We start from the raw sequence: 14479 nt of genomic DNA, 5'->3' as shown, positions 1-14479 counted from the left end.
TTCCCAGTCCGGCAACACCTCGATTTTAAAATTCTCATCCGTGTTTTCAAATCCCTCCATGGCCTCGCCCCTCCCTATCTCTGTAACCTCCTCCAGCCCTACAACCCTCCGAGATCTCTGCGCTCCTCTTGTTCTTGCCTCTTGCGCATCCCCGATTTTAATCACTCCACCATTGGCGGCGTTGCCTTCAGCTGCCTAGGTCCTAAGCTCTGGAATTCCTTCCCTAAACATCTCTGCCTCTCTCTCCTCCTTTAAGAGCTCCTTAAAACCTACCTCTTTGATCAAGCTTTTGTTCACCTATCCTAATATCTCCTTATGTGGCTCGTGTCAAAGTTTGTTTGATAATCGCTCCTGTGAAGTGCATTGGGATGTTTCAGTATGTTAAAGGCAAATTGTCGTTGTCGTTGTTGTTGACCTTAATCACTAATGTTTTGCAAAGACCAGCTTAATATTGGCTGATATCATGGAATATGTACTAGTGGGCACCCCACTGGTGTTTTTGGTGCTGAGTGACACCCTCCCCGGACAACCACTTCATATACTTCAGCACTGCAGAACTGCCCACAGGCTGCAGGCTGTAGATTCAGTATAGAGCCATCAGTACTGGTTATTGCAGATTCCCTGGCATCGAATATTAGCAGGGCTTGGGGTAGGAGGGGCGAAGGGCAATAGTATTAACAGGATAGCCAAACTTCAGTGAAGCACTGACTATTGCAGGAAAAGTCAAATATAACGATTTGCAGATTTGGTCTTGCAACTGTTTGTTTGTACAGCAACCAAGAAAGTATGTGCAGTGAGAAGATATGCATAAGCAACCTTCACCACATGTTAGAGTATACAGAATATATAGGGTCCACTATGCATCAGTCAAACCTTTGCACTTATCTCTTGCTGCTAATCCAGCAGTAGTTTACCAAATGAAGTCCTGCATGGCAAGACCACAGTCCACCATGTGAATCTTGTTCTACTAGATCACAGTTCTGCATTGTCTGTTTAATGAGGATAGCGTATCAACACATCTGCATTGGTTTTCACCCACTCAGCTTTAGGCTTGTGCTTTTTCCAGCCCAATATCTAAGTAATATTTACCTTTAGGGGTCTGTTCCTAGATAATGAGGCCTATTGTACGAGTAAACTTGTTGCATCATTATGCCTTGCTTCACATTCAAGGCTTCTCTTGGGAGCTGCAGGTCACGATATTTCAGATACCTTTCAATGGCAAGAGACTCTTTGGTGCTCAAACTCTTTTGGTGTACAAAAAAAGTATCAACTGTTCAAGTGACCCTGGCTACGGGTCTAATTATGGTTGATTGCTCTCTTGTGACTTCCCGCATGCTGTCGAAGCACCATATCAGGTTCGGCATTAGCCCCAGGACAGACACAATGTGGATTTCACTGCAGGCCCCCTATTCCACCCAATCTGATCTCATCCCAACCTATTTCTCCACTGTGTATCTACTCTTCCATCTCTTCCAGGAAGCCAATTAAAAGCCACTTGATGTAATTCATGATAAAGTGGGAGGTGATTGATACAGGAAAACCATTAGCAAAGATCACCCTCTCCATTTTGAGTTAGCACTTCTTTCTGCCATGGTCACATCACCTGGAGGATTCTGATGATGATCCTTGCATTAGGTAGGCTTTTGGCCACTACTGCAATCTAGCAGATTCCTGTGGATCAAGAAAGGAGTGCGTATTATTCACAATATTTCATGGTCCTCAGGAAATCCTAGAACTATCTGTAATAGTGTGTCAAGGCAAGTTGCTGGCTTCAGGAATTCTTAAGGGCGAATGCTTTCATATTTTTTGGCCCAGCAATAGAAAGTTTGAGGTTCAACTTTCAGGGTCGCAGCTACCAGAGCAGGTGTTCCTTTTCAGCCATCTGAGTTTTCATGATTTGCATATCTGTCATTATAATTACTAAGTGATCCATTTTGAGACGCATGTCCTCCTCATACTCCAGGAGTTCAGATTTCTTATCAACTACAAACCTCTGCAGTAAATGATGATTGTCGGCAGTTTGTTTTGGACAAACATGAATAAAGTCTCTTGGTTCCCAGATGATTGACAGACATGCAAGACTGGTTCTTCTTTGTATGAAGGAAATTGAATCACAACAGAATTCATTTCCTAAGTCTGATAGTTGTGCCTAACTTTATAATCTCTTATGCAAAAGTGGAATATAGACTGTGATATTCTAATGGTATTTTTCAGAAAATCTTTCCTAAAGATTTAAAGATAAGCCTTATTGTATCTATGCATTTAAAAAGTAAAATGAATTTAATGCATTTCTAAATATAAGAGTTTTATGTGCTCAGAAATTTACATTTAATCGTATCCTGATAACGCATATACCAAGGTAAATTCTTTCATCACAACTCAGATATAATGAGGCTGTAAATCCTTTTTTGTTATGTGATATATATTAGATCTGATTCCCAGTTAGATATTCCCAGCACGCAATTTATGGTTTGGAAAATCAGACACTGCAGATGAACGATTTCATAACCAGTGTTCCCTGCAATGGGTTTACCTTGCTAGGAGTGCCCAACCAGGGAATCAGCCCTAAGTATTTGTTTAGGTATAAGATATTTTATCATGCTCCTCAATGATATATGTAATTTTACTATCATTCCTCTTGATAGAATAAGAGCTTGAAAAAGAAGTTTATGGAAGAAACTAAGCAGTGCAGTATTTATAAAACTGAGGTATGTAAAAATACAAAGTCCATAGCAAATGTCTATAGCAGTTCAATTAACTTTATTTGCTATAAAATACAGAAAGTAAAAAAGGTTTTAAAAGTTGCAGGACTGAGTGGCGCAGTGGGTAATTAGACACAAACTTTTCACCTCTTACACCTGAGTTTGAATTCAGCCCAGGCTGAAGGGATGAGTCTCCTCTTTGTTAGCTGTAAGAATCCTATGTGAAATAAGCTTAGGCACTCTCCAGTTGCTAGGGGACATGGACCTACAGCACAAAGTTGCACATAATTTGACATGGTCATTAAGATGGCTGGTGTGGTAAATAAAAAAAGACACATGCAGCAGGAGATGTGCTTCTGAGGTTAGGGCTAAGGCACATTTTAGGGGCAGGATAGAGGATGTTTTATTCAGCATCTAACAGTATTATACCTGATCTGGGAGTACGTGATGCTGATACCAAGGTACCTGAAATGGAAGTGTTCCATTCTCCAGCACTGAACTCTTCACCCGAATAAGCACAACCACTCACAAAAATGTGTTAAAAATGGTTTACATTGGAAAAATGTGAGTTCCTTTTCATTCAGCATCCTCCACATACCACTGGGGTTGGGTCAACTGCGTGACATTCTGCGGAAACCATGTAATGGGTGACACCATCAGATATCAGCCAGTACCAACTGATCTGCTGCATCCCGCTCCCATGTTATATAAAAGGCCTGAGCAATGTTGGAGTAGCACTTTACTTTTTTCCACGAAGGTACTATGTTCTTTGCTGCTGTGTCTATTGTTGAGAATTTTCTTGTTCTTGTTAGTGTTACTCATTTCATTGTTTATTTATTTTAAGATGTTTGATAAATTTAAAAATAAAATTCCAGTCATCATGGACTGACATCCAACTGCACAGTCAAAGACCGTCAACACTTGTGAAGGTTGGTTTTCCTCCTCCCTCACCCCCACGGTTGTCAGGTGGTACTCATTTCTGATCTGTCCAACTGGAGTACAGCTGAACTGGGTGAGTTTCTGGGTTCAGCTCATTTACTTGCCCTGGTGAGAAAATGGCCCTGAGAATGGGCAAACATCTCAAATTGGGGGAGGAAACTTGTGTACCACAAATTCCCACCAGCTCCCAGGTCTTCTGGCTGCTGAAAAAGAGGAGGAGGATGAAGATCTACCCTAGGATCACTTGTTCAACCAGGAAGCCAAACCTTTTGATGTATTGAACAATAGAATGGCGGCTTGAATGTTGGTCCATGCCATTGATTTAAATTTCTCAAAGATCCCATCCTATAGTATTTGCAGGATTTTTCATGCCTACTGGCCAAAGGGGGGAGAACAAAGTTCAAGACATAAAAACAGAAAATGCTGGAAAAGCTCAGCAAGTGAGGCAGTATCTGTGCAGAAAGAAACAGTGTTAACGTTTCAGGTCTAAGACCTTTTGTCAGAATTGGAGGATGTTAAAGAGTTAACAGTTTTTAAGCAAGTACAGAGCCTGGGAAAGGGGGGGGAGGGAGGGGAGGAAAGAACAAAAGGGAAGGTCTGTGATAGGGTAGAGGGTAAGAGTGATTAAATGACAAAAGGAATGATGGTGCAATACAAGGAGGGTGGTAATGGGACAAGTTAATAAACAAAAGGTCGGTCTAGAGGAGCTATAAATGGCAAATTGCAAGACATGTCTTTCAGAAATGAAAGGGTAGCAAGGCACCAGGTTTTCAGGCCAGAACATGGATATTTACCACAGCAACAGGTGAATGGAGCACATGAACCAGCAGCTGCAGGGAGACGAGCTAGAAGGAGGCAAGCTCACAGGAATCCTTGTTATTCAAACAGATTCTATAGGCCCAGGAGGCTGCATTTCTCAAGGAAGGCTGTCACAGAGTTGTGTCACCTCCTCCAACAAGATCTGCAATGCACTGCCACAGCTGGCACCTTCAATGGAAAGAAAAATCAGTTGGGGTGTGTAACGGGCAGTCAATCCAGCACTGTCCGCTTTATACCCCCGCCGAAGTTGAATTTCACCTGCCAGAATCATTACAGCCCTAAGCTAATTTGCTTTGGCTTCTTCCAAGCTGCAGCAGGGGATATCAGTAACATCATTCAGTCTGCAGGTGACTGAGGTAATGGTTGCTAAAGCAGACATTTTCATCATGTTTCCCATGGACAACTGGAAACTGCAGGATCGGCTTCTGGGGTTCACGCAGATTGGCGGCTTCCCCAAATCCAGGGTGTCATTGACTGTACCTATGTCACCTTGCAGGTTGCCTCCAACAAACCTGCATTCATGAATCATAAAGGCTTCCACTCCATTAATGTGCAACTGTCTGTGCCCGCTTTCTGAGCAGATGCCATGATGCATTTATATTGTGACAATCCTTCATCCCCTTGCTCTTTGCCCTTGCACAGTAAGTGAGAAGCTGACTACTTGGGGAATAGGGCTATCCCTTGTGCACTTGGATCATGACTCCTCTCTGGAACCCACACTCAACGGCCGAAGTGTACTACAATCAGATCCATAGGTCAACTAATGCCCTCATCAAATGGACTGTTGGAGTCCTCAAGCAACGATTCTGCTTGCACAGGTCTGGTGGCCTCCTCTAGTACAGCCCAGAAAGAGTATCCCAAAGGATGTTGGTTTGCTGTGTGCTGCATAACTTTGCTCTGCCATGGAGACGACACATGGAGCCACCATTGGACATGATGAAGAAGCAGGAGGGTTCCATCACCAACCTGCAGCCAGAGCCCTTCTGCAGAATCTCATTGAAGAGTACTTAGCTAAACAGTCCCCGCTCCCCTTTACTAACAGTCATGTCCAACATTTGTTCCAGTCCTTCCACCCACCAATAAACTACATCTGCCCAAAGACCAGCATTGATCATATCACATGACATTGCAGGGTCATCAGCTACTACAGGAACACTCTGCACATAAACGTTTCAAAACGGTTTATAATTTCACTGGATTACACAAATGCCTAGACATTAATTATCAACCAGGTGTGAGTCCATAGTGCCTGTCTTTAAGTGACCTCTTTCCTACTCTAGTGCTCCTATGAGGTGCTCCCTCCATGGCTTCAGCATGGAAGATGGAAAGCTGCTCTGACTCAGATGAAGGTTCTTGAGATGCTCGTAGTTGGTGACCTCTAGGGGCTTGAGTCTGAGAGAGCCCAGCTGCAGACTGCAGCAACTCAGTGGCTTCCAGGACAGTCTGGTCCAACCGGCTTTCCGGCATTAGGGTAGGCAATGCTTGAGGGGGTAGTGAAGGTGCAGACATGCTTTCATCCTAAGAGACAGCAACATTTTCTTCTCCCATTGCACAGTTGCCCTTAATATCGGGATGCAGCTCAGCACTTTCATTGATCTGCGGGATAGCAGAATGTAGGAGATCTGTAATATGATTGAAGCCCTTATCCGTATGATCTCCCAATCTCTCCAAGGTGGAGGTAATGGAGTAGGCTAGAGGCTGCATGTCCCTAGTATGAGCATCCTTGAGAGATGCTATTTCCAGTACCAAAGACTCCTGCAAAAAGGGCCCAGCTGCAGTGTCCATTGGGATAACCACATACTCCATGATTGACTGCAGAGTGTCAATACCCTGTAATAGTACCCCACACAAGTTGGCAGTGGACTCCTCCACAATCTCTGACATGTTGTGGTAGCTGCCTCAAAAGCAGTCCAATACATTCAGCATCATTGGTGCACAGAAAACATTTTTCTTTTAAAGGCTGGGTTCCTGAAGCCTGTATCTCTATCCTCTTCAGTGGAGCTAAGATCCTAGCTTAACTTCCGGTGAGCAATTTCCTGGGCTGTTCTTTCCACTTGTACTGCTGTAGCTCACCTGTGCTCTGTGACTCCCTCTGTGCTAGACTCCTCTAACTCATTATCACAAGTCGGGATGCCGATTTCTATGCCGGTGCTTGGAAGGGTAACAGTGAGAGATTGTGCATCTTCAGAAGGCTTGTCCCCCTCCATCTGTTTGGCTGCAGGGCCCGAGTGTCTGAAGAGCCTAGAAAGTGGGCAGAGAGGCAAGGGTTAGTATGTGATGGCAAGGATAAGCAGTAGAAGATGAGTGGCAGCACAGTACAGCTCCAGGTTGTCATGCTGAGTGTGTAAGCTAGCAATTTAAGTAGAAAGAGAAAAGGAAGGGACAATGTCCAAACACCCTGCTGTGCATGGCCCCAGCCTCACCATCTCCAATGCTGTATTGTATTTCCGCTGCCGATGATGTTGATGAAAGCATCCTCCATTGGGGTTTGCAGCATGGCTGGACCTCCTCCTGCTTTTGAGGTTTCACTCTGATTGTGTGCCAGTTTCTCCATTGCAGCCGAAGGCCTGTCTGGCAGCAACCTGAACATTTATGGTAGATGAAAAGATTGATATAACGGTACCTGTCTTGAGGGGCTGTCCACATACTTTCTATGTCATATATGAGCACCAAATGAAGGTTATGGAATCCTCCAGATTAGCTGCCATATGTTGAAAAGTCCTTGACATGCCCCCTAATTACTCCAGCAATCTCTTTTGCTCCAAATACATCCTTCTGTTAAAAACTGGGCTCCAGAGATCCAGATCACTGCTGCCATCAGCTAGAGATGGATACAAGATGACCCTTCAACCAGGTGCTTTCTGTTCCTCCTGCATCACCTTCACCTGCTCACTGGTGCTCATTAGTTCACCTGGTGTACCCTCCTCAAACTGACTATCTAAATCTGTCAGTTTGGATGTACTTATGCTGCTGTTGCTTGCAATAGTAAGATTGAGTGTCAGGTGCTACATGATGTGTGTGGTGCTTGGTGACTCCAGTTCAGATGACCCCAAATTAGCTTCTTGTGTTATACCTTCAGACACAGAAAGAGGAAAAATGCCAGCTAAGTGTCCTCATTACAGCTTGTTGCCAATCAGCTGGCATGGAGCTCTGGTCAATGCAAACTTTCAGGTAATTGATTGTGTAACCAATTGAGATGAAGAATGAAGGATGGATAAGTGTTATACACACTCTAAGCTGGGGCCATGCATCCTGCTTCCCCATCTAAGTCCCATTCTTAGATTTGGAGGGCCTGTTCCTCAACAGGAGACAGAAGATGCAGCAAGCCCATGCCTCCTCCAGTAATCATTCTCTAGCTCTTGTTATATGCTGCATTCCATTATAAAATCAGAAGCATGCACTGATTAGCTGACATTAGTGGCACATAATTTCACCACACCCATGTGTCAGGTTGCAGTCTGTAGATATTGTAAAGGCAGAAATATGCTACATGCAGTTCTTGGATATTGGAAAGAGTTAGGAAGGGATTATCCTGTGTAAGCTTCTACTGAAGGAGGTGGTGCTGGGCAAGAGAAAATGTGAAAGGATGTATGGGTAGAAAGGAAAAGTTCATTGTAGTAATCATTGGTACATTGCATAACTATGAGGAGACACTGGTCAAATACCTTTGCCCTCCTGGTGAGGTAACGGAATTTCTTACAACACTGGACCCATGTCCTCTGTACAGTGCTGCTTTTATTGATTGAATCTTCTACTGTTTGCCAAGCTCTTTTGCCAAGTCTTGCTTACCTGTTGGCCATCTCGTAGAAAGAGGAGGTCCCAATTGCTGCAGCAAGACTTCCATGAGCTCCTCCTCAAAGTAAGGTGCTCTGGTCCTTGTCAGAATGTTGCCAGAAATGTCCTCAACTGCTCAACTTAGTTCTGCCAATGTTCGAAACAGCGATTTCCCCTTTAAGCTGCTGCAGATATTTGAGCACTGCTGCAGCACATACATTCCCTCTCCATATTGAGTGAGCTCCCACTCTCAGATGTGGGCTCTCCCAGCACTTGTCCACAACACACTAATCACCAGAATTTGGGAATGCTAGGGTGGAAGAAAATAGACCACTTCGTGCTTCATTGAGGGCAGGACCACATGATGTACATATTTAAAGTTGAACTGCAGAATGTAAGAAACAAGATGTGCAGCATTGATTTTGACACCTGAATGCAAACAAAGGGGACATTGGATCCAAACGCTGAATGTCTATGTAAAACACAGATGGTTGCATGCATTACAACAACTTCCATTTACATAATACCTTTAACGTAAAAAACACCCCTAAGCACTTCACAGAATAAGCTTTTAGAAAACAGATGCTGAGCCAAGAAAGAAGAGGTTATGGGGCATGACCAAAAGCATAGTTCAAGAGATGGGTTTTGAGAAGGCTTTTAAAGGAAGAGATGGTAAAAAGTTTAGGTCAGGAATTCCAGAAAGTAAGACCTAGGCAACTTAAGGCACTGCCACCAATGGTGCACAAGAGGTCAGAGCCAAAGGAATAGTGTGATATAGGTTGCAGAGATAGGGTGAGATGCGATGTTTAAAGACTAGTAATTACTACAAATAGATTAATTGATAGTTAAAAGAATTTATTTTAATATCAGATATTCATATGTATCTTCACTACAGTTTCTGCAGAATGTGTATGATTGTATAAATAATATAATGAATTAATCAGAATTCAATGTTGATTTATTTAATATTGCTTTTCTTTTTAAAAAGATAAAGCAATTGAATTTGGAACTGACAAGTCTCAACAAGCAATATGAAGAAACCATTCAGAGCCTTCATAAGGAAATTGAAGAGCAGAAGCTTGAAAAAGAAAAGTTAAATGAAGAAGTAATTCATATTACATTACCCATAACTGTCAATGCCACAAAAATCTGACCTAATAAATACTAATTTTAGCAGATAATCATTAAAGCAACAATAAAAAATTAACAGTGGATCTGAAAATCCGCAGCCCTTCCGGTATAGTTCGTCTGTCCCAAGCAAGGCCATCGGCATAGGAGGGGGCAGCTGGAGTGGGGACTCCCTACCTCAGGAGTTCCCATTTCGTTGGCCCTAGAGGGACCCAGTATCGGGTCAGCAGAGATATACCTGATGTCATGAGGTGTGCCATACCTACCACCAGCAGAAGTGGGACTCACTTGGGGGTCCCAGCGAGGATTGTGGCCTGGACTCCCGAAGGCAACTAGAACCACTGAAGACAGTTTCCTTTTGTTTCCAGCGGTGTCTTTCAATGCCCGGCATCCTCTACCAAACATTTTGGACTCTTTCCTAAAATTTGTAGTAGTTTACTGAAGAGGTCTTTGCTGCTATTGTTTCTTCTTTTGACACGCCTGGCCTTTAAATTCTGCAGCAGCACAAGGTTCTCCCTTCCCCCAGTGGAACAGTGCCTATTCATGTTCCTGTGTTCCAAGGCAGAGTCCAGGTAGAGCCCATCCACAATTATGTAAATTGGCAGACCCCCAAAAAATGTACCTGGGTCAGCGGAGTATATGTGGGGCAGATGGAAGCACTATCAGCCTGCACTTCCATCGGTGCATCGGTGAGTGGAATATGTCGGCCTAATTGTGCATGTATTAATTATTTTTGCCTGTCGCTGAAAATGGTTTCTGCGCAATGAGTTATCAAATTACATACTTTGCAATGAATGATCAATCAATCTGATTTTAGCTGTATTAGGTTGAGGAAGGAATGTTGGCCAGGAATGTGTAAGACTCCTGAAGGGAACTAGAACCACTGGAGACAGTTTGAATAGTTCCATAGAATCTTTAAGATCCATCTGAACCACTCAAGCGAGTAGACAGGATCTCAATCTAATATCTCATCTGAAGGATTTCTCCTCTCACAATTCAACTCTGCCTCAGTACTGCACTAGAGTATTAGTTTAGATTATGTGCTGAAATCCTGGTGTAAAGATCACAACCTCCAGATCCAAATGCAAGCATGCTTTACTAGTCCATCCCCCACCAAGATAGATCTCTTCCTTTGCTCCCACTTCTCTTCCCATCTCTCTTCCTCCTCCCCATCCTCTTCCTCCTCTTCGTGTCCCCATCTTCTTCCTCCTCTTCCTGTTCCCCTCCTCTTCCTTTCTACCCCTTCCCCTTTCCCTCTACCCTCCCTGTCCCGTGTTCCCCCTCCAACTGCATCCCTTTCCCCATCTTCCTCCTCTTCCCCTCTCTCCCCTCCTCTTGCTCTCCCACCTCCTCCCCTTACCATTTGCCTCCACCCTTTCCCTTCCCCACTATGGTCCAATTATCCCCTCACCATCTAAACCTGCTTGACCCAAATAGTGCCCATGGTTTTTGACTCCTGACGTACAATGTCACAAAACATTGATTATTATTGTATAAAAATAAGAACAGAAGCTATTATTTTAAAATGGGACTGAATTATGTCTACATTTTCTGGTCCAATTATCCCTTGCCCTCTAGCCCTGCTTCACCTGAAGACTACACTTGCTCTTATTACACTTGGTCTTGATTTCCCATGTGCGAGACCACAGGAGGTTAACTAGTATAAAATATAAATAATACTTTAACATGCCAAAATGTCCCAAAGTTATTTTATGGAGTGCAATGATTGTTGTTACATAGTTAAATGTGGCAACCATTCTGAACCAGCATTGCCCCACAAACAGCAATTAAATGATTGACCAGTTTGCTTTTTAGGTGGTATTGGTTGAGGGAGGAATATTGGCAAGATACTGGGAGAACTCCTTGCTATTTTTCAAATAGATGTCACCTTGCTTTAATGTTGCATGCAAAGGAAGTCACCTCTTAAGTGCAGCTCAAACCCACAACCTTTTGACCTACAGGCAAGCATGGTAACATAATGCATTGTAAAGATTTCTGAAAAACTGATTTTCTGCTTGTATTTAAGGTAAAAACATTGAAATTCACAGCAGAAACAGCACTTCAGACACAGAAAGAAACTGAGATAATGTGCCAGAACAAGATTGCTGAAATGGTAACACTTATGGAAAAGCACAAGGTAAAGTGTATTTTGAAATGCACATTTTATGTTTCTGTTACAACTTTGGGTCTCTTCTAACCTTTTTAACTGTAGATTATTTTGGTTCTTAAGATCACTCTCATGGGTAAGTTCCATCTCCTCACCTTCAAGAGTAGCCCTGAATGTCCGCAGGGTTCTTTCGATTGCTTGCTGTTACTTTGTCAGGGTATCAGCGGAACTAATTTATAGAGATTGATTGCTATGATTATTCAACAACTCCATTATCATTGTGTCATGTGACCACCAGGACGGTAGAAGGCGAACTAGATCAACCTCGTTTTTTTTCATCTAGCAATTCCTATGTTCCTAATTCCTGGAGAAATGCTGTAAATGGCCATTTTTAGCCATTTATGTTGATTCTTCTACGGTTCCATTGCTCTGCAACTGGAGAACCCCTGCATAAATTCCAGATGGGTACCAATTTTTGCCTTGAGATCTCGGTAATTGTCACGTGGGTGCGAAGATTTTTGTGGGGCCGGGTGGGGCATTAATTAACAAAACAGGAACTTGTTTTTGTGAGCAGCCTGCAGTGGTAAGGGTGAAAAAGCAGTAATAAAGGGGGTGAGAATGAGGGGCTTGTGGCAGAAAAACAATAAGCAAAAGATCTTTGCAGGAACACTTTTTTCGGCTTGTTACTGACTTCCTCTCCTTATTCATCATCATCATCCGCAACTTCCACATCCTCATAATCTACGAAGAAGAAACTCCATCTGGCTTCCTCTTCCACATTATCATCATCATTTTCCACCTGTTCCTCATCATCTGCCCCAGTTGCTGTAGTGGATTTGCAGGGAACTAAGAATGGTGGAGCATCACCCCATGGAGATTAAAGAGACTTAGAAGGGGGTGGAAGTTTGTGGCTGTTTGTGATATTTCACAGAGATGCCATGGGTACTGAGTACGTATTCAGCCACTTACCTGGCATTGGCACTTTACCCCCCCACTGACCACACCATCTCCCAGAGAAAGAGCACAGTCTCTCCCAATCAGGTGCATGACCTGCCCCTTGTAGGGGTTGATCCTTAAAGTCAGGGGTGCCCCCTCTGGTGGCCTGCCTCTCACGGGCATTGTGCACCAGTTTGTCCTGGGTGAATTAAGTGAAGGTGAGCAACTGAGGAGTGTACGTCAGGTGGCATGGGACAGCTGAAGTAACCCTATTAAAAATGGGTGTCTCTCCTATGCTTTATTTCATCGAGAAGGGTTTTCAAGTCTGTCACTTAAACCCAAAAATGTTGCTTACACTCTGTAACAATGGGGCTTAATTTCCTCATCCATTCTGGTGGACTCCTGCTGTACCTCCTGCAGGAGTCTGGTGAAATGGCTGGGAAATAAACTGGGACCCAGATACGCCTGGTCCTGGCCTAATCTGGGATTTCCTGCTGGACCTTCTAAGCAGCAGGGCCTCTGATGCCTCTTACAAAGCCACTGATGTGGAGGTGGTGCAATCGGTTATGAGGACTTCCTACGCTGGGAATTCCGGCTTTCCTGATCCACGTGGGACTTGGTGTAAGTCTGCAGGCCAGTACACCGAGTCAGGTGAGGTGTTTTTTTTTATTCGTTCATGGGATGTGGGCATCACTGGCAAGGCCAGCATTTATTGCCCATCCCTAATTGCCCTTGAGAAGGTGGTGGTGAGCCGCCTTCTTGAACCGCTACAGTCCATGTGATGAAGGTTCTCCCACAGTGCTGTTTGGTAAGGAGTTTCAGGGTTTTGACCCAGCGACGATGAAGGAACGACGATATATTTCCAAGTCGGATGGTGTGTGACTAGGAGGGAAACGTGCAGGTGGTGATGTTCCCATGTGCCTGCTGCCCTTGTCCTTCTAGGTGGTAGAGGTTGCGCGTTTGGGAGGTGCTGTCGAAGAAACTGCAGTGCATCCTGTGGATGGCACACACTACAGCCACAGTGAGCCGGTGGTGAAGGGAGTGAATCTTTAGGGTGGTGGATGGAGTGCCAATCAAGCGGGCTGCTTTTCTCTGGATGGTGTCGAGCTTCTTGAGTGTTGTTGGAGCTGCACTCATCCAGGCAAGTGGAGAGTATTCCATCACACTCCTGACTTGTGCCTTGTAGATGGTGGAAAGGCTTTGGGGAGTCAGGAGGTGAGTCACTCGCCGCAGAATACCCAGACTCTGACCTGCTCTTCTAGCCACAGTATTTATGTAGCTGGTCCAGTTAAGTTTCTGGTCAATGGTGACCTCCAGGATGTTGATGGTGGGGGATTCGGCGATGATAATGCTGTTGAATGTCATGGGGAGGTGGTTAGACTCTCTCTTGTTGAAGATGGTCATTGCCTGGCACTTGTGTGGCGCGAAAGTTACTTGCCACTTATGAGCCCAAGCCTGGATGTTGTCCAGGTCTTGCTGCATGAGGGCACGGAGTGCTTCATTATCTGAGGGGTTGTGAATGGAACTGAACACTGTGCAATCATCAGCGAACATCCCCACTTCTGACCTTATGTTGGAGGGAAGGTCATTGATGAAGCAGCTGATGTTGGTTGGGCCGAGAACACTACCCTGAGGAACTGCTGCAGCAATGTCCTGGGGCTAAAATGATTGGCCTCCAACAACCACTACCATCTTCCTTTGTGCTAGGTATACTTCTAGCCACTGGAGAGTTTTCCCCCTGATTCCCATTGACTTGAATTTTACAAGGGCTCCTTGATGCCACACTCGGTCAAATGTTGCCTTGATGTCAAGGGCAGTCACTCTCACCTCACCTCTGGAATTCAGCTCTTTTGTCCATGTTTGGACCAAGGCCGTAATGAGGTCTGGGGCTGAGTGGTCCTGGTGGAACCCAAACTGAGCATCGGTGAGCAGGTTATTGGTGAGTAAGTGCCGCATGATAGCACTGTCAACGACACCTTCCATCACTTTGCTGATGATTGAGAGTAGACTGATGGACGGTAATTGGCCGGATTGGATTTGTCCTGCTTTTTGTGAACAGGACATACCTGGGCAA

The sequence above is a fragment of the Heptranchias perlo genome, chromosome 27, assembly GCF_035084215.1.
Source record: "Heptranchias perlo isolate sHepPer1 chromosome 27, sHepPer1.hap1, whole genome shotgun sequence".
NCBI lineage: Eukaryota > Metazoa > Chordata > Chondrichthyes > Hexanchiformes > Hexanchidae > Heptranchias > Heptranchias perlo.
Note: the sequence above shows the minus strand (reverse complement) of the source record.